General features: G+C 31.9%; 1 long non-coding RNA gene across 1 annotated transcript in view; it reads right to left on the bottom strand.

Moving 5' to 3' along the window:
• LOC143083386 (uncharacterized) overlaps nt 1-21,374 on the bottom strand; it is a 31,637-nt gene extending 10,263 nt beyond the window's left edge. Inside the window, exons 1-2 of the long non-coding RNA XR_012980674.1 lie at nt 21,131-21,374; nt 8,507-8,834 (exon numbers count right to left, since the gene is read on the bottom strand). This is a non-coding gene — a long non-coding RNA (uncharacterized LOC143083386). The remainder of the gene's footprint in view (nt 1-8,506; nt 8,835-21,130) is intronic.
• Between the last annotated feature and the right edge of the window lie 1,238 nt (nt 21,375-22,612).

The following is a 22,612-nucleotide window of genomic DNA, read 5'->3' as shown; positions in this document are numbered from 1 at the left end:
ATTTAATTATGTGATTGTCGGATTGCATCGATTTTCTGTCGTTCCTATTAATAAAGACCGATAAATTGTGGAATAAACTTTTAAAATCAATATTCTGTATCATTCAGATACCAAAATGTGTTCCTCATCTTGATAATGAAAGGGTTGGCATGGTTTTTAATAGCTGTAAGTTGGTTTTGCATTAGAATTATTCGGAATTCCTTGTAAAATTATTTCTTTAGACAGAAAATCAGGTCAGATTATTTAATTAATTGACTAGTGCACGGGTGTCAAAGGCTTTATTTTCCCCACGGAGTTTCTGAGGTCGGAGCTTCGAATATCACCACTAATTTTTGGTTGGATTCTACCTGCCCCGTTATAATTGTTGTTGATGTGTTTTATGTAGTTTGGTTTTTAGTTTTTGTCATGCAATTGTCAGTTTGTTTACTTTCAATTGATGAGTTTAAATTTCCTTTTGTTATATTTTACATCTCCTTTTATATAAAGTTGAGAAAGGAAATGGGGAATGTGTAAAAGCAACAACAACTCGACCATAGAGCAGACAACAGCCGAAGGCCACCAATGGGTCTTCAATGTAGCGAGAAACTATAGCACCCGGATGTGTCCTTCAGCTGGCCCCTTTAAAATATTTATACAAATTTATTGATAATGGAAGTCAGACTAAACTTCGAATTATACACAAGAAACTAAAATTAAAAATCAATCAAGACTAACAAAAACCAGAGGATCCTGACTTAGGACAGGCGCAAAATTGCAGTGGGGTTTACCATGCTTATGAGATCTCAACCCTCCCCTATCCCTCTAGCCAATGTAGAAAAGTAAATGCATAACAATATGCACATTAAAATCAGTTCAAGAGAAGTTCGAGTCCGATGTCAGACGATGTAACAAAAGAAAATAAATAGAATGACAATAATTCATAAATAACAACAGACTACTAGCAGTTAACTGAAATACCAGCTCCAGACCTCTATTAAACTGATTGAAAGATTATGTCTACATCATATGAATATCACGCACACAATCCTTCTCGTTAGGGGTTTAGTATCATACTATCATAAAATATATGAGAAGACCAGTGTTTAAAGTGTCTTTGGGATATAAAGTTATTATCAATTTAATATTAAATATTTTGTCAAGTTTTATTCAGAAAGTGTTAATTTGTTATCTTTGTAAATATTTTTTTCTACTGTTTTGACAGAGTTTGTCACTCTTGTCTCGGTAGTTATGTTTCCCGTCACTGTGCGCCACTTCCACTTGTATTTTTTGTCTATCTGATGAGTTAAGCTTTTTTCAACTGATTTTTATAGTTCGTTCTTATGTTTTACTGTTATACCACTGTCCTAGGTTAAGGGGAGGAGTGGGATCCCGCTAACATGTTTAACCCCGCCACATTATTTATGTATGTGCCTGTCCCAAGTCAGGAGCCTGTAAGTCAGTGGTTGTCGTTTGTTTATGTGTTAAACATTTGTTTTTCGTTCATTTTTTTTACATAAATAAGGCCGTTAGTTTTCTCGTTTGAATTGTTTTACATTGTCTTATCGGGGCCTTATATAGCTGACTATGCGGTATGGTCTTTGCTCATTTTTGAAGGCCGTACGGTGACCTATAGTTATTAATGTTTGTGTCATTTTGGTCTTTTTATGGGTAGTTGTCTCATTGGCAATCATACCACATCTTTTTTTTTATATTTAGTATTTTTAGTATTTTTGTTTTTCGTCTTTGCTTATGTATTTTTTTCTATATGTCTTTTTGATTTCCTTTGTTGACAGTTATACCCTTATTTTTTTTCATTTTTACCTACTATATATGTTGTAATTTGTGTACACTTTGTTGTCAATACAATGGAAAATAATGCCACTGTCATATGAATGAGAGGTATAGCTAGCTATAAAACCCATTTTGAGCCATAATTTTCTACACATGAAAATACCTGTACCAAGACAGGAATAAAGACAGTTCATATCCATTTGACGTTTGGTGTGTTTTAGCTTTTGAGCTTTTGAGCATAATCTTGGTCTCGAAATATAAGTGATATAGTTTCTTACTTATTTCAGTAATTGATTAATATAAAGATATAATGTTTAATTACAAAAATGGATACAAATCATGCTAAAATCGATAATTTTACCTGATAATTGCATTATTTCAGTGATCGTGAAAAGGGGCGTCCATGAAAGTAAATACACAACTGATCACAAGGCTTTTTTTTATAAACATTTCATTTTTACCATGATACACATACAATCTTAAATAGTTAACGTTTACGGTTAAAATGTTATCTATATGTTTTGTAGAACATTTGTCACAATGTTAATCTATTTTAACATAAATTTATTTAAAATCTTAGAGAATTTAAGTATTTAAAATTTGTTTGAATGTGTAACTATTTAAAATATATGTGAAATTTACCGCATTTTAGATATATTTGAAAATCGGCAAACTGTGTGTAGTTAAATTTTCTTGACACATCCGTCTTTCAGTACTTATTTTACAAATACATAAAATACTAGTATAAATAACAACAGTAACAGCTAGTCTATTGTTAAAATGATGGTTCGTGCAAAAACAAAATTAAGTACGAAACAAATATCTTCATAAATAAATAAAGGCAACAGTAGTATACCGCTGTTCAAATCTCATAAAGTCATGGACAAAAAACAAAATCGGGGTAACAAACAAAAACCGAGGGAAACGCATTAAATATAAAAGGAGAACAACGACACAACACCGAAATGTAACACACACAGAAACGGACCAAGCATCGGACAAAATCCCAAGAGAACAACAAATATAACATCAAAACCACATACACGAATTTGGGATAGACAAGTACCGTGACACGTCTTATCGCAATGTAAATTTACACTCAAAAATAAGAGAAATCAAACGAGGCAACGTTAAAATGTAACACACACAGAAAAGAACAATAATATAACAATGGCCTTCTTCCTGACTTGGTACAGGACATTTTTAAAGGAAAAATGGTAGGTTGAACCTGGTTTTGTGGCATGCCAAACCTCGCACTTTAATGGCAATGTTAAATATAACATTGAAATGACAACATTATATAACAATAAATATTGAAATATTCATACTGCCCAACCTTGACTCCAAGTTTTTGATTCACTTAGTCTATTCGACGATTTATAACAGCTCCTATTAAAAGAAAAATGTTGAAATCAATTTTCTGTTGTTTGCATCAAGTTTGGCTTAATTTTGAAGGAAAATGAACAAACACATCGAATTAATGATTATTGCTTTCATGTCAATATTTCGATTCCTTATGTGCTCGTCTGCTTGCAATCTCTTATATGGGCCATTTGTTTGAGATGAGGTTGGTATACGTTTAGCTTGTTCAGTTGTTTCTAAGTAAAGAAAGTGAAAAGTGAAAAAAGAAATGACAGTGCTACAAGGATTGTAGTGTTGGCTAATTTGGCTTATATAATTAATTGTTATATGATGAGAACGATGATTTACATTTCTGGTTCTATTGATATTCCAAACGAACCTTGAATCATTTAATTGTGCACCAGTATGTCTGTCTGTTTTTGTGTGTCTGTTTTTATATTTAAGTTCATTTTCGGTCACAAGAGCTTCCGAAGACGCTTCGATAGCAAATACGATGGTGTTACTATCAAAAATACATTCCAAACTCCGATACGTTAGTAAGATATTTTGAATGATTCTTTGGGAACCTGTGTAATTCTAAACAATATTTTCGCTTGATATAATAAAATATTTAAATTGAAGAGATTTTGTTTGATGATGTATTTGGCAGTAAATGTCTTGTATGTATTTGACTAATTTACATTCAATGTAGCAATTGACTGTTGTCTGACAATTATTTAATACTGAAAGGTATACCAAATGAAATTCATTATTATTGTTTGGAGCACCGTGCTTTAGTTTCTTTTTTTTCTAATTCAAAAAGGTTTCATTCGTTAAAATCATATGTTGATAGCAAACCATAGACATGTTGAATTTCAAAATTAAATCTTATATTTTGTAAACTTGTCCAAACTATGGTTTTAAGAAAGCTCATTGTAGATACTTAGTCTAAAATATTGTCCACATTCGGATTGTATATCTTATTGAAAGCTCTCCAACCCTGACTCCAAGGTAAAACAAAACACACACAATAACATAAGGTCTATAGAGGAAATGCAATATCTGTGAAAATATCACATCCGATACGGCATGTCACTACATTTTGTAAAGGACTTTACGGAATATTTTTTTTATTGAGAACTGTTCTTTTTGTTAGGTATTGACGTCAGGGAATTATGCAGACATATTATTCCGTGTCTATTTACATCAGTTAATGCTCTTCAACTTTGTTCTTGTTTGGCTTTATAACTAGTTTGATCTTAACATCACTGATAAGTCTTATGTAGACGAAACGCACAACTGGCATATTAAATTATAATCCTAGTATCTTTTTGGTATCTATTGCGAATAATATGCACTGGATTGTGTGTATTCAACTGAACAATAATTGCAGCATTAAGTACGCGAACAAAGACACTCTTTCCGTGAAATTTAGTACTCAACACAAAGTAAAAAAATACCAGTTATAAGCGCGATTTTATCATAGTCTTGCTATAGTATTTAATAATCCTCTTATTTTTTAATTTGTATTTCTTCTTTTTCTACATTATTGTCTCTGTGTTGTTTTTACATCTTCAATTGTGTGTTGTTTTTCAAGTTTTCAGGGGTCGCTGTAGACTCGTGGTCTCAGTAGTTGAAGTACAGCCTGTCGACACTTTAATTTAAATATGGAACCTCCTTAAAACTTCGGTTTCCTCCTTCAATAATATAACCAAGAGTACTGAAATAGTTTTTTTACAGTGACCTATAGCTGTTAACCTCTATAGATATAATTTGGTATCTTCTGGCGAGTTGTTTCATTAACAATAAATCGTCTTGTCTTTATTTTTTACTCTAACTATAAACGTGTGTAGTATTTGGCACAACTTTTTGGAATTTTATATAGACTAAACGTTTGTCTGGCGTACTAAATTATAATCCTTGTACCTTTGTTAACTGATATTATTGTATAGCAATATAATATTTCCCACAGAAAGTAACCAAAAGTTAGCGTGCAATAAATTCCAATATTGCACTAGTGCAAGAAATTTTCAAAACTCATGACGTCATCAACGATAAAATCTTGTTTAAAATTATTTCTACTTTAGAATATTATATTGCTGTACAATAAAAGGGTTATTGCATGAATATTGGGTAATATTGTCCGTCGTAGAACATATATTGCACTCGCAAGCTCGTGCAATATGAATTTCTACTCAGGACAATATTCCCCAATGTTAATGCAATAACCCTATAATACCATGTTATTGTATCAAGCAATGATGCCTTCACAAGATATTAGAGTATGCAGTTATATTTTGAAGATCCGTAACATCAAGCAGCATAACGACTAAAACGTACAATGGAAGTAATGCAACTTATGTTCCTTCTGCGCCACTCAGTAGTGTTAATGTAGTAGGGTGTCCTCCTCCATTTTTTGAATTTGAAATACAAGAAAACAAGGTCTAGACTTCTGATAAAATGTGCAAATTTTGAAATTAGTAGGTAATTCGTAAGTAAGATTTTTCATTATAATATAGAATATACCATGTTTTATCAAAATTATGATTGTATTTTACCCAAAAAAAAAATTTTGTTTGATTCACTTTTTTCCAACTTTGCCAAAAAAGGGTAGACAACTCAAATGCAAGATAATTCAGATAGTGCTTTTACAATAAACTGTGTTAGAAATTTACACATTTTATTAAGTAGCAAGAAAACGAGTCCGGTGACCCCCTTTTTTCTTCTTATTATTCGAAAGAATAATATTGGAGCAATCTTCTCACATTTCATCTTAAAATTCTATGGTGTGGTTTTCGTTTTATGACCAAATATTGGGTTTTTCATGCATAATCTATACAAAATTTGACAATTTTGCACAATCTGTAGTGTGAAAATAAGTCCGGTGACCCACTCTTTTATTAAAGTTCTGATACAAGCAGGATATAAACTACATTTTGGCAAACTATTAAGAAATTCTATGGATTATAATTTAGACACCCTTTCTACCTTAAGCAGCTTTGTTGAGATGCCTTATTCTATAGTTAAATGAATGCAGGGCTCGTTCAATTAACTAGTGGTGTACATTAAAACGTAGTATATATTTGTACGACAGCTTTTTAAAGGAGCATAAGCTTCGAACGAAACCAATCCTATTATCGAACCTTTATAAAATCGAAAATGTAGAAACAACATTGCGTTATAAGCAGTCAAGTTGGTTTCATTTAGTCAAAATATAATATAAAAAACATTATTGAGACATATCAAGCTTACAGGTTAATATTTAAACGCAGTCTTTTAATTTAATCTGTTGTGGAGATAAAGCATATGTGTTCATCAAATGGTTCATTTCATAAAAAGGAAAATGTTTCCACATTGAAAAGTGAACACAACAGCAACCAGGAATAGCCATATTTTTGAATGATTAGTCCAACATAAACAAAAGTGTTCTAAGTCAGACCGAAACCCTCAAGTTGCAGGTGCAGAAAGGAAATTCTAATAAAATGTGCATTAATCGAATCAATTATAATGCCGTTCTGCTTAACTGCAAATATGTGTGTTTTATTACATATGCAATATATTAAATGTCAAATTGTAGATGTTGACCAACACATTTACTCAAAACGGCAGTGAATATTTCAAATAAAATTTGACATTACATCAGGAAGCATTATTATTGACAATAGAACAATTATACGTTGAACAATAACGATTGTGCAGAGAAAACTCTATCGTATGAATTGAGTCTCTAACGACTTCCAAATGATTGTTTATATAGGTATTTTGATAAATACCGCAATCAATTGTAGTGACAGTATTGTCATTTGTGATTTGCATTCCTTGATTGTAAATCGCTTTGTTTGTGACGTTTTTTTTCTGTTACATATTTACACATATTGCTGGACCAAAATCAAACGTGCTGAATCGATTACAAGTAACCTTTTTTTTCTTTATGTTGAACAGTTTCAGATATTTCGTACATATTCGGAATGGTCATACTGGATGATGAAAGCCATATTGAGGTTTTTTTTTGGACCCCTTATTAGAATTTCTTTTATTTGGCAAAGTATGCATGTGCGTAAAGGCAGCATCATTAACACTAATAGCCTATGTTTTATAGAGTTTAAAGACATCCCTTAAAAGAGTTTTGTTCTTAACATATAACACAATCATTTAATATAAGAAATTTACGAAAAATCGTCTAAAATACGATATGATGCTTAGGTCATCCACGATAATACAAATCGTCAACGTGCATCATCGAGATTATTAAACATCTTTGAGGAATAATTATATTATAGACACTAACATTATGATTAATGTGTTAATCATGTGTCACGTCCCGTTTCTGCACTGAACGAAACCTCTCAAAAGTTCCTTTGGAGTGTCGTTATGAGACCTGTTGCAATGATAAATATATGTCCTTATCCAATTTACCATTATTTTCCGTATTCACCGTATTCTTCTTCTTTCGTTACAGAAAACAACCAATGTACTGTATTGCTGTTTACTTTCAGGCGCATATCTGGTAAATTTTTCCAAACAAATTGATAAGGAAAATCTTTAAGTCTTTATCAATTGAATGACAGTATATGCCAATGTTGTCAATAGACTTTGATGGATGATGTTTATCGCATATTTTTTGTCTGTTTGATTTTATGAGCATACATTAGATCGTTGAATGATATGTAGAATTATTTCAGATATTGCAATTTGGAGACTTTTACTGAATATTGAATGTTAAGGGTTTGCTTAATTGTTGAAGACCGTACGGTCACCTACGGTTATTACCTTCAACTTTGTGTTTGGTCTCATAATAAAAATTTTAAAAAAATAAAAATTTGTGGATCTCTATCTGTGTTGTGGTCTTATCAAAATGTAATGCAACTTAAATGGTTTGAAAGACTAAGTGAATAACTTTCGTATACTATTTGGGGTTCAAGACACGTAAGACTTTTAATATATATTTAGATCGATTACTAAACAGCAACTTAATGACACAATACTAATATTTTTGTTTCAGTTTATTGATATGAACTTGTAGGAATTGTAATCAATGCAGATTCCTTTTTATTCATATGTACTGTTTTAGAAATGAATATCATAATGATCATATAAACGCATCTAATTCTAAGACAATTGACAGAGAAAATGTGAATATCTAACCACCTTAATATGTTAGGATTTTCTACACCCACTAAATCATAACTGAAGATGTGTTAGTTTACAGAATATAGGAAAGCTTTTCCGCTTTTATTCGCAACAATCAGCATGTTTCTTTCCTTACTAAAATGAATCGCCCATGGTTCGGAGAGCCCTTCATTTGTAGATAACAGTTGTCGAGATTGTTTTCCATCAGTAGATATAAGTATAACATTGTTTGATGTACGTCCTACTACGTATAGGTTACCGCTACTATCTACGGTAATGCCTCCTGGTGTCTGCAAAACACTTTCATTTTGAAATGTCCACTGTAGTTTACCTTGAAGATTAAAACATGTAACGGTGTTTTTATATGGGTTGGTATGATACAGCTTGTCACAAAATGTTGTAACGTAGCATTCGGACTCCATTTGACCTACTACTATATTGTTTATGGTCTTGTTATGAGGATTTATCATTCGAATTCCTTGATATCGCCCAGAATAAATTAAATCGGCTCCACTATATGTTATCCCATATATATACCCCTTTAAAGAAATAGTGTTCATGATTTTGTTTTGCATATCAATAATATAAATACACTGCTCAGCATAACCTCCAGTTGAAACAGCCAAACAATTGGTTTCCGTAATATTTGCTACATCAAAGGATGATGATGGTAATCTTTCCTCAAAATCCAGTGATCCATTTGCGTTCAGCACGAAAACAGAACTGTTGCCTAGCCTTCTGGCAGAAAATACCATCCTTCCATCAGGGAGCAGACATGTACCAAACGTTCTATAGTCCTGTTTCGTCTTAATAGTCTGCTGTAACTGTAGATTAATATTTCCAAACGATCTTGACGGTTCTTTTACCACCATCGTTTGAGCTTGTTTTTGCTTTCTCGTGGTAAGCTCAATATTAGACGGTTTAGTTTCAACCGTGATTCTTCCAAAATTTTGAATGTCGAAAATGAAATTTGCAATTGCAGTGTTGATACGAAATGACAGACCGATCTTTTTTAAATTCTCGCTACCGGATATTGACCTGATGTATTCATCTGTGCCAGAAACCTCCTTTTCGATTCGTTGCATAGACAAAAAAGTCTGAAGGTCTGACGCATGCTGTTTGATATCTGAAATATTCATCTGTAATGTCGCAATCTCCTGTTGTTTTTCTTCTAAAGAATTTAGCAGTTGACAGATATTCTTACTCTCCTTGTCTTCCGATGCATATAGCTCCTTTATTATATCTGCTTGTATTTTGTCGATATGATTAATGATTGCTGTTCGGGTCGCTTGTATTTCCTTCTCGATCTTCTTTCGAGTCTCTGATAATGTCTTGATGTTCTTTTGTCGATCTTTTATGATTTTCTCAATATTTTCGGTTACTTCTGACAATGTCCGCTCTATTTCGAAGAATTTATTTGATGTCTTGGCGTTATGAATGACGTCATCTAGTTTTACGATTTCGTCACATTTGTTGTGATTTTGTACAATGCAGCTGCTACAACAAGGACATTCATGCTTCTTGCAGTAAATGATGTATTTTTCATTGTGTTTTTCACAAAACTGAGATATTTGAACTATATCCTTGGGTAATTTTTCAAATTCAGAAATTGGTATAACAGTATGATTTCGGGATGATTTCGATAAACTATGATGCTCCTGACAGCCTACGCAAAGTCCTTCATCGCATTCACTACACCAAACGGCAGAAGCTTTGGTGGTATGGCGTAAATCACAAACACCGCAACTTAAAGATGAAGTTGCCATTATACAATAGAAAATGATTCCCTGAAAAAAAGTAATGATAAGAGGATGAAGAAGCCATTGCATTGTATCATTATAAATCATCGTTTTGAATTCATAACGGTTTTCTTATTTATTATCCACATCTGATGCAGTCTTCAATACTTCAATACTTCATTGGTAGAGTAGATCTTCGTAATGTATACCTTTTCTTATATTACGTAGGTGAGTTGTAACCTTAATCTATGTAGGCTTGGTTTCGTGCGATTTGTTGGAATAATGAAATATTTAAAGCTAAGATTATGTGTGTAATGTTTACTTACGTCGAGACTTGAGGCAGTGAAAAAAGACAGGGCTTTTCATATACAAATAATTTAATTTTGGATGTAACGCATCTTCTGATTGGCTGACGTTATTGTGTTATCAGCCCATAGACATAATTTAGTCATGTGACCGTGCCGTCATCAAGGTTTTTTCATGGTTTTCTATGATTTAAAATGGAATTTAAAATTGAATTATAAAAAAATGACTGTAATATTTTTTCTGTCTATTCGAAATAACATAAAAATGTAGTGCACACTGTTAAATAACCCGCTACGCGCGTTATTCAGTGTGTACAAATTTTTTTTATGTTATTTCTTCATAGACAGAATTTGTTTTTTTACAGTCATTCCTTAAGCATTGTAAGTAATTGGAACTTTATCGACCTTATATGTATTTTCCACATCCATTCCCATATTTTCGAGCTGGGAAAGACGACATATTCAAGCAGCACGTCCCATCAACTTGTATATAGGAAATGACACCCTACAGAGAGGATGCAGCATAAATTTATTTTCAATAGCTTTATGTTTTCGTGATAGGTAGTTTGACAGATTTTTACAATTAGGTAATATTTTTTGGGAATAAAGTATCATACTCGTCTGAGTGGTTTTACATTCCATATTGTCAAACAAACTTATGGACCTATGAAAATATAAATGGATGGTTTTACAGTTGTCCTCATAATTTTTTTTATATATTTTTTAATTATTATTATCTGCCGACAAAAATTGCAATCGACAATTGAACTTCCTAGTATAAAGGAACAGACAAACCAACAATAAATGTGTTGGTTACTGTTATGTTTGTTTGGATTCCAGGGCATATATTGCATGCAAATCTGGGCCGAGAACAGATAAGGAAAGCAATTGTACATTTTGACTGATTAATTCAATGGACTGAAGAGAAAAGGGTTTTGGTTGCATCGTTAAAGAGACGCCTGGTGAAAATAGGGAAATCCTTAGGAACCCAATCGGATGACTTGTATTTCTATATTTGAAAATGCCTGTACCAAGTCAGGAATATTACAGTTCTTGTCCATTAATTTTTGATGCGTTTTGTTATTTAATTTTGCCATGTGATTATGGACTTTCCAAATTGATTTTCCTCTAAGTTCAGTATTTTTGTGAGTTTACTTTTTATATTATACGCATAAGGGAACAGTAATTACTTATCAGCTGAAGGGGTCAGTGCATTTAAGAAGGGGGTGCATTACCAAAAATATCACATACATGTAGCCTGGGGGGTTGCCGTTATAAAATTTATTTTACTGTGCATTGAAAGTTTGTCACGTATATAAGTTGTTGATGATATTGAAGTAAGATGTTTATTTAGATATCTTCTGTCATTTTTAAAATCTTTGATAGTGAACAGCACAAGCAGGATGCCCAATCTCTCAACATGCTAAAGAAATAGTGTATCTGATCAATTTTTAAGATTAACAACTGTATAAAACATAAAATGATTCTGAAAAAGCAGTGGAACATGTGTATTTCAACTTTCTAAAGCGTTAACACCCTTTTTGATAATATTTCTTGGGATAGATGTAGGACTGAACAATGGTCGTGTACATTCTAAAATCTTTTTTAAAAATCTTTTTTAAATGAAAATGAAGGTATAATTATTTTTTTTTTGTTTTTATTTTTTTGAGGGGGTCATACTTATGATATATCGTTTTGAGAGGGGTCATTACGGGGTTTGTAAAAATTATGGGGGGTTGCCAATAAAAAAAATTTTGATGTGAAAAATTTGAAATATTTTACCCTCAGCGGATAAATAATGACCATTTCCTAATCACACTTGCACGAGGAAGCTTCAAATAGAAAGCTTGGTCAAAAGTCTATAACAGAAGCACACAAACAAAGATTAGGTATTACAAAACTGAAAACCGGAACAACTCAATGAGCATATGGGAATTGTGCAGTAAAATAAGCTGGAGTTGTTCTCTCTTTGTAACTTTCGTTTTCTTGGGTAGAGAAAAAGTGAAATTACACTTACTGTTCATATCTTATTCATAGATTAACAAAATATTAATAACAAAATATTTATTCAAATCATGTAAAACTCATTCCTTTACCTGATAATTACGAGTGTTTCATTGTTGTTTATATAAGGGCGACCAGGAAAGTCATTACACGACTTATCACGTGACTTTATATGATAAATGGTAAACATGATGTACACAAAACTAGTTTAAATGCGCGGTATATTTTAAATGTGTTTTATTAAAAATGAATAATTTATAAATAGCATATATCAAACAAACTTAATTGATTATCAGAAGTAATCTGTCACTTTATAAACATAATAATATAGATTATGTGATTAAATAATTGTAGGGCATTCATTGTAATGGTTAAACCAATCTATTTTAATATAGTTCCGTTACAGGGAGCAACCATTTGATGTTTATGGGCTAATAGCTATTATACAGCTAAAAAAAAATGCAGGAAATTTTTTTCCATCATAGCCCCCCCCCCCCCCCCCCCCCCCCCATAAAAATCAAATGGTAGCTCCCTAAATGAACCTTGCATTTTTCTATTTAAACAATGATAGTAATTATGTGAAGATTAAGAGGCAAGTAAAAATAACTGTTGTGAAGTCTCTAATACTCCCATATATAACATATATAACAAGCAATGTGATGTTACACCAAAACATTTTATACAAAACATTAAAACTATGATATATAACTATATCTTGAATGGAAAAAGTGATATGATTAAAAGAGATACTTTGTCACAAAATTATACTGAAGGGGGGCTAAAAACTATTTGTATTGATACTCATATATGAACAATTCAACACAAATGGATGAAATAAAATTGAGAATGGAAATGGGGAATGTGTCAAAGAGACAACAACCCGACCAAATAAAAAAACAACAGCAGAAGGTCACCAACAGGTCTTCAATGTAGCGAGAAATTCCCGCACCCGGAGGCGTCCTTCAGCTGGCCTCTATACAATTGTTGTTTGACGAAAATGATGAACAAAATATTTTCTGGATAAGATAGGAGATATTATTTTGATATTCAAGATGAATATAGAAAATATAAATATTAATGAACAAAATATTATAAAACAAATCCCAGTGTCATGAATATAGGCCAAGAGACATTAGAACGTTATGTAATTTAATTGTTTCCAGTAAATTGCGCGCACACTTCGTATGCAACGTAACGTTATTGTTACTACGTATCTATTTATCTTACGATCATAAAGCATCTCAACTAGCAACTAGCAAGACGTTATTTTCTTCACAAGTTTTACAAAGTTAATAACCCTCAAGATACCCAGAGTTGTATCTGCAGTTGATAAAGACCTGGATAAAAGCAAAAGAAAAAACTAAACACAAGCCTACCATGTTTTGAGAAATAAGGAAACAAATAATATAGGGCAATAAGTATATCAACATCAACAATAAACGTTTACTATTTAAAAAAACTGGATACAAAAGAACATTCTGGTTATAAATGATTTATTAGATAAAGATGGACATTTATCCTCAGACATCATACTAAGTAAACTACAAAATAAGACAAACTGGATAGCTGAGCTAACAAAACTGAACAAAGCTATTCCAAAACAGTGGACCAATATCATCAAAAACTCATCATCTATTCATACTCAAGTCAATAAGAATATCAAAGTAAATCTTAACATCATAAACAAAAAATCTACTCAAACCCTAAACAATCATGTCATTTGTAACTTCTAACTTGAAACAAAGAAATGCAAACACCTAGTATTGGCTTTTTAGAATGGAAATCATATTTTACACTAGAAAATACTTATCTAGCATATGACACATTAAAAATTATTTTTAGATGATCATAAACATGTATAACCCCGCTGCAATTTTGCGCCTGTCCCAAGTCAGGAGCCTCTGTCCTTTGTTAGTCGTGTATGATTTTTAATTTTTGTTTCTTGTGTATATTCGGAGTTAAGTATGACGTCCATTATCACTGTACTAGTATACATATTTTTTAGGGGCCAGCTGAAGGACACCTACGGGTGCGGGAATTTTCGCTACATTGAAGACCCATTGGTGGCCTTCGGCTGTTGTCTGCTCTATGGTCGGGTTGTTGTCGCTTTGACACATTCACCATTTCCTTTCTCAATGTTATAGATAGAAAATATTTAGATGGATACTACTTCTTTATATACTTCCCTGTAATCAATTATTAAAACAGTGGCTTATACATGTTATAGTAGAAACATATACTTACTTATACTGTAAACATATAGAGAATTATAAACATTTCGTCCTCAAATGTTCATATTTTGAATTGTTCTGAAAAAAGTACAACAAATTCTTGAGAAATTGAATATTAGAAGACATGTTATTAATCTGAAAAGCATAGCTTTGGGATATAAATGAATGAGAAAGAGTACTATGAACTCATTTTTTGTTTAACTAGTATCAGTAACACCATACCTAAATATAACATAAAGTATACTATATGTCTGACAAAAAAATAAAAGATACACAACAATTGATCGTAATTTTGTTGAAATAAGAAACTTTTTAGGATATAAAATTGGCAGACTATTAAAGCAATTTAATGTCTGACTTGAAACAGGAAATTATGAATGATGACTCTGAAAAAAAATAATACCTCACTCAAATATTGAGATTATACTGTTATTCAGTTGAAACATTACACAGGTATGACTACCTGTTTATGTAGATAAATGTAAAATATAGTGTTGATTAATTGTGATAAGAGATTTGACTGTATTTTTATACAACAGAAATAATTCTTTTCAAGAATCCATGGTAAACCAAATTCAATACACATTTGACTTTTAACATTTGACCTTTAAACTTTTTACCTCTCAAAACCTTATTCGAGGTTACAACTTTTCGAGCTTTTTCATCAAAAATCACATTCAAATTTATACATGTTATATGCACATGTTTGTTAATGACTTAACTGGAATGACGACAATATGGTGTAGGTTTAATCGATAAAGAAATGCCTTTTTTAATGTGGGAATCTTTTTGAACCTCATCTGTTGACTTTTTAAACAGAGAAACATATAAAGGGTGATCGAAAGAAAATCTAGTTATCTTCATAAAATGACAAACCAACAAAGTTAAAGGGAAATAACATTCTTTTTTTTTTGTCACTTTCTTTTGTGTGGTAGAAAATTAGTACATAAATAAGTTCATCTTATATGTATTGAGTAAGTACAAATCATTTATACAAATTATGTTAAATTCATTAAAGTTTCCTTGGAATTACGAGTATTTCAGTGATTATCTAAAGGGGCGTCCAGGAAAGAAAATACACACCGGATCACATGGCTTGAGATGGTAAACAATGTATGATAACTATTACACTAGTATAATATGTATACAATGTATAAATCAAAGTTATTTAAGGTGCTCGCTTTATCTAAAATCTGTATGTTTTATTAATTATTTATTCCTTTTATATAGTTTTTTAGCGTTCATTCATTTCAAATAAAATAAAGCCGATATGGTAAGAAATCGATGAGATATATATCCAGCAAACTTCGAATGAAATGGATGTAGGCAGTTTTAGTCAATCATTAAGACGTATAGTCGGTTATAAAAGGCTCAGAATTTTTTTATGATAAAGTGACCAATTCTGAAAAAAATGACGGCCTAATCTATTTTACGAAATACATGTATAACAGTCATTAACCAACAACGACACCTTTACTACAGTTTGCGTACTTTGGAAAGGTAGATACAGAATGTTACGTGGTAAAACATATTTGGGAGCGCTCAGCCCCCTTCTAACCTAGAACAGTGGTATGACAACACAACATAAGACAATGTAAGAACAAACTATACATATTAGTTGAAAAGTGCTTAATTCATCAGATTATATTACATCAAAAGTTCAATGTAGGATAAAAAAAAACTAAATTCACAAAGTTTTTTTCACTGACCCACCCCCTCTTCACTTGCTTTGGGAAAAATTGATTGACCAATATGGACCAAACTTGCAGCAATTTTAACCCCTCAACTTAAAACTATTTGATATAAGTTTGTTATCCTACATTGTTCTTTTGATGTCATTCATAAATACCAAAAAAAACCATCAAACGACAAACATAGATTGGACCACGCTGGGTAAGTATTAATCCAATACATTAGCAAAAACACTTAAGTACAAATATGAGAGTATTCACAATCTATAATATATTAGAAGCTTGTCATACTTTAAATATTGTTGACACTTATGCATTCGACTTATTTTTTAACATCGATGAACGAAATTAGAATTAATTTGTTTAATACGATTCTAATGTCGTCAATTCGTGTATGTATAATGATGTTTGTCTTTAATATATATTTGGTACAGCCATACTTGTAGCCAAATCTTTTATGTATAGACGAATTTTATAAAGGCTATTAGTAATTTGTAATTAGCAATTTTTTATTCATTTTGTAAAGTCGAAAAAAAGATAGAGATTTTTATTTCAAAATAATGATTTTTCGATTGTTTTTTGTTTGTTTTTTGTTTGCGTTATGTCCAGTCGCAATTACATAATATTGAAAGATCAAACAAAAATAACGATTAAGACATATTACTTTTATTATCTGTATAACAATTATTAAATTGAACCATATTTTAAAGAAAAAAAAACAAATAGTGTTTGAGTAAAGACTAACATGTGATTTTTTCATGCACACACACAACTGCAGTAAAAAGAACTATATATTAAGAACCTGAAAGATTAATGTTTTGATAAACATGCAAAAAATAGTGTAACAGCATACTGTACTTCAATGTACATTTGAATAGAGAAATAGGTTTATAAAGACTGACTTAATCAAACGCTATGAATCAACAAACCTAATGAAAACAACCTTCCATATCCCTGACTTGGTACAGGTAATGTAGTCCGTGCGTTACTTTGTCTTGTTATATAATTTATGTCATATCCCGTATGACAAACGGCATTAACGATATTAGTTCTATTAATGTATATCATACAGAGGTTGAATATTGTTGTTTACATTGTTGTTATTTTTTCGTACTCCAGTACACATATCATATAGGTTCAATCTTCATAGTTGGCAAACACAAATCTACAAAAATATACTGAATTTCTTTCCATTTGACATCATATATCAAAACAGGAGATTATGAGTGACATTAGAACATTTTATAAGAAAACAGTGACACTCACCTTATATAAAACGGCTCTGTAACGTTGTTGCTCTTGGTGTTACAGTGTAATCTTAAGTAAATCAATACAACAGACAGGCGAAAATTAAGATCTGCTCTAAATGAATTCAGTGTTCCAAGGGGACAACTCCGCTCCCTTGAGCGCTAGTTTGAATAGTAATATATGTATATAGCTTTTCAAATAATAGAGAGTTGGTTGTTTATGCGTACATATATGTTCTCGTTATACTATTGTTTTTTTTATCATACAATCTTATACTATGCTATTAATTTTTATTATCCTAATATTATTTTTGATAGAACTAAAATGGTTCTTTTTTCTATTTTGGATATCTAATCTCATAATTACCTTGAGTATTTATTGGATCGTATCTGCTTTCAATGTTAAACCCATAGGTTCACTGATGTATAGAAATACTGTAACTTTTTTTGTATTCTTTAAGGCCAACGATTAAATCAGAGATGTTCATTTTACTGTATGTGACGTATCAACTTCATGTCACGTCTGGTGATGATGAAAACGTATAACTGGATGCTTAGTGTAGAAGGAGAGGCTTACGATCTCTGCACACTAACTTTTCTTGAAACAACTGAGGGGTCTGTAGGTGGCCATTTAGTAGACTGAATTTCTGTTAATTTTTTCGCGTCAAGAATATGCATGAAATATCTTAAATGGTCCTTAACCAATCTAACAGTTCGTCTTACGTTATTGTTTATTCATTATATATTATTCGTTGGATACTGATGTTCGTGGATTTCACGGATACAGAGGAATCATGAATTAAAATGGTCAACTGCAAATTTCCCGTTTGCTTATATGCAGACTTTTAGAAAACAACGAAATAATATATTCACGAATGTACTAACTTTCCCTAATACACAAGAATTGATAAATCCACAGTATTTTTTACGTAACTATGCAATACTTACACAAAGACTTATTAATGCAACTGTGTTATTAAAACCTCAAAGTGGTTTGTTGTTTAAAAAAGTGACTGTAGGTGAGTCGGGACATATTTACAGTATGCGGTGGCGTACAGTTTTCCTAAAAAAATAACGTAACTATTTGGCAAAAATATAGCATGTAAAGTTAATGGAATGGTGGGATTCCAGCAGTAGAAAATATAATTAGAAATACAGCAGGCAAAATGCTTATGTTTTTTTTTTTATTAAACTTCAGATTAAGTTATTATCTCCTACCCATGCATAGAAATCCTCACTAAAAATTCCGGTCGACCTCCTACGGCACCCATTAGTAATTAAAAATTTCATTTCATTCAACAAATTAATTTATGAACTTCATGTACGTGTCGCTTAGAACACAGCCATATAACAAATGGTCAATATTAATCATCCATGTAATTTGTTCTATGGGGTGGTTGCATTATTTCAACGGAGGCAATTTCTTGGCATGGAAGAAAGGTAAAAAAACATTCACGATTGTTTTACATTCGTTTTTCTCTTTTAATTAAACAAAAATAATAATACACCTTTCAAATGTAGAGTTCATGAGAGAAAAATAATCCCTGTGGAACACCTTCCACCTTTTTTGTGCTCTCTATTTTCAACTCTCGAATTAATCTTTCCAATCTAATTGAAATTAAAACCTTGTTTCTAACCAATTTGTTCATGTACCGAACCGGCAACTTTCTTTATTTAATACGAAAATCTACAGTGCCGTTATACACATGCATGTTGTTTCCTTGGAGTTTACGACCGAAAAGAAAGAGATAGCCTAACTCCAAGGTACTATATTCCTGCATCACGTGATTTTTCACCACCGTGGAGCTTACATTAGAATTAATCCCGAATATGGAAAAAGACACTTCAATTCAAAACATAAAGTCCGAAGGCACAAAAAAGAAAAAAGAAGGGTTTTTTGGCAAAGTGTGCCGGGGTAATTCTCTCTGTGTTCAAAATGTACATTAAATATTTGCCACTGTCCCTTTTATGTTCTATGAATTCTAATCCTGAGTTTTCTATCTGTTTCATGCCAAGAAATCCTCGATAAAAATTTCCGTCGACCTAATACGGCACCCATTAGTAGTTAAAGATTTGATTTCATTCAACAAATTAATGTATGACCTTTCAGTACGTGTCGCTTAGAACACAGCCATATACTAAATGGTCAATATATGGGGTGTTTGCAGAATTTCAACGGATGCAATTTCTTGGCATGATTGTCTGATACGGTAAAACTAACAACTGTTTTATTTGTGTCAAGGTATTCTAAAAATAGCAATTGCCTGTTATGCGGACATTAGTCTTTGTTTGATAAAATATCATAAGCCAATTGTTAGTTGGTGTTCCTAATAATATTTGCGTTTGTTTTAATTGTATAACCATATATCAGGCCGTTGAATAATACTTTTTATTCCCACGATACCTATTACAGAATACTAAACGATATGGGTTTTATAAATTGTTGAAGTCCTTACGGTGACCTGTGATTGTTCATGTTGTTCTTGTGTTACACTGTCATGGATCTCTATCTCTCTTTTTCCTAGCGCTTGTCCGAATTTTATGCAGATAAGAAGGTTGGGAAGACCAGGACAATATCCTTTTTATAACTTCTGGGTCTCAAAGCAGTATAATCGCTATAATCAATATCACGACTGATTCATGAACAGCAAGATTATAACACTTTACTTTTGTTTTTGTTTCAATCTATAGATAAACTGTAGCTACTACTTGAAAATTGTAATTCAGGTTAGTTTCGGCCACAATTTTCTGCTCCTTTAAATTTTTTTAAACATTTACTGTTTTAAATATGAATATCGATTGTGATTCTATCCCATTATCATAGCTGCAAGGAACTGGTTACAATTTTAGGAATATCGGACCGCCTGCTAAATTCAAACCTGTATAGGGGAACTATAGCTTTTGAGTCATCACATTGTCTAATAAAGGTGCTATAAAAAGTAAACTCCTTATAAGATTAAGAAAGTACTAATGCACAATGTACATAATGGTTGTTTTTATTTTACCTAGGTACCTATGCAATACATTAAATTGAAGGAACTCAAACCACACAATATTTGAATGAATCTTTATTCACGATATAAGGCAAACATTTCAAATGTTTACTTTTTCTGTAGTCACTAGATCATAACTGCAAAATTATTCAGTTTACTGAATATAAAAGTGCTTCTTCCCTTTTTTCATTTGCAACAATCAACATATTTCTTTCCTTACAAAAATGGATCGCCCATGGTTCGAAGAGACCGTCCTTGGCAGATAACAGTTGTCGGTGTTGTTTTCCATCAGGAGAGATCATTATGAGATTGTTAGACTTACGTCCTACTACGTATAAATTACCATCGTTATCTACAGAGATGCCTGCGGGTGCCTGCAAAATGCTTTTATTTTCGAATGCCCATTCTTTATTACCTTTTATATCATAACATGTAACGGTGCACTTACTCGGATTTGTATGATAAAGTTTGTCGCCAGATGTTGTAACGTAACATTCAGACAGCATTTTCTCTCTTACTATATTGCGAATGGTTTCGTTATTTGGATTGATCATTCGAATTCCATTATTCCGACCACAATAAATTAAATTATTTCCAATGTATGTTATTCCATATATCCAATCCTTTACCGAAATAGTTTTCTTGATTTGTTTGATTTGCATGTCAATAATATAAATACACTTGGAACCAGAACCACCTGATGATACAGCCAATGTATTGTCTTCTGTAATGTATGTTACATCAAAGGGTGATGATGGTAATTCTACTTTAAAGCTTAGTGATCCATTTGTGTTCAGAACGATTATAGTACTGTTGCCAAATCCGCTGCTGGAAAATACCATCCTTCCATCAGGTAGCAGATATGTACCAAAAATATTTTCGTATTTGTTTGTGTCAATGGTCTCTTGTAACTTTAAATTGATATTTTCAAACGATTGTGTTGGTACCTGGGTCACCATCATCTGAGCTTGCCTTTTCTTTATTGTGATAAGCTTAATATTGGACGGTTTACTTTCAGCATTTATCTTTCCAAACTTTGCGATGTCAGAATTGAGATTTTTAATTGAAGTGTTAATATTAAATGACAGAACAATCTGTTTCAAATGGTCGCTACTGGATATTGACCTGATGAATTCATTTTTGTCAAAGACCTCTTTTTCAATTCGTTTCATTGACAAAAAAGTCTGAAGATCTGACGCATGCTGATTGATATCAGAAATGCTCCCTTGTAATATGGAAATCTGTTGTTGTTTTTCCTCTAAAGAATTTAACAGTTGACGGATTTGTTTACTCTCCCTGGCTTCCGATGCATATAGCTCCTTTATTATATCTGCTTGTATTTTGTCGATATGATTATTGATTGCTGTTCTGGTTTCTTGGATTTTTTTCTCAATTTGTTTCCGATTCTCTGGTAAAGTTTTCAGATTGTTTTGTCGGTCTACCCGGATTTTCTCAATATTTTCAGCGACTTCCTTCAATGTCTGTTCGATCTCATAGAATGCATTTGACGATTTGACGTTCTTGATAACATCTTCTATTTTCCATATGTCATGACATTTGTTGTGACTTTCTACAATGCAGTTTCTACAACAAGGACATTCATGCATCTTGCAGTAGATGCTTAATTTCTCGTTGTGCTTGTCGCAGAAATGACTAATCTTTACTACATCACTTGGTAATGTATGATACTCGGTAATTGGTATGACAGTATGATTTCGAGATCCTTTAGATAAACTGTGATGTTCCTGGCAACTGTCGCAAAGTCCTTCATCACATTCAGTACACCAGATGGCAGAAGGTTTGGATATATGGCGTAAATCACAAACACTGCAACTTAAAGATGAAGTCGCCATAATACAATAGAGTTTGCCCACCTTTAAAATAAAATATTATAATAAGAGCATAATGTTGTCATTGCATTGTATCAGAAACAGTCATCGTCTTAAATTCTTTCTGTTATTCTTATTCGTATTCCACATCTGATGCTTAATAATGGATTTATATTGCAGTATAAGCTATTACAGCTAGTTAGAAAGATATTTCCAATATTTAGTTGAAATTTTAGTAGTCAACTATTATACTTATATAAACGGCTCGTGAAAGATGTGAAAATTGTCCTCTTTGATTAAAGTTCATCTTAAGAGTATATAATTGAGATAGG

This window comes from Mytilus galloprovincialis, chromosome 7 (genome assembly GCF_965363235.1).
Source record: "Mytilus galloprovincialis chromosome 7, xbMytGall1.hap1.1, whole genome shotgun sequence".
Lineage (NCBI taxonomy): Eukaryota > Metazoa > Mollusca > Bivalvia > Mytilida > Mytilidae > Mytilus > Mytilus galloprovincialis.
Note: the sequence above shows the minus strand (reverse complement) of the source record. Positions and strands in the feature narration are given on the sequence as shown.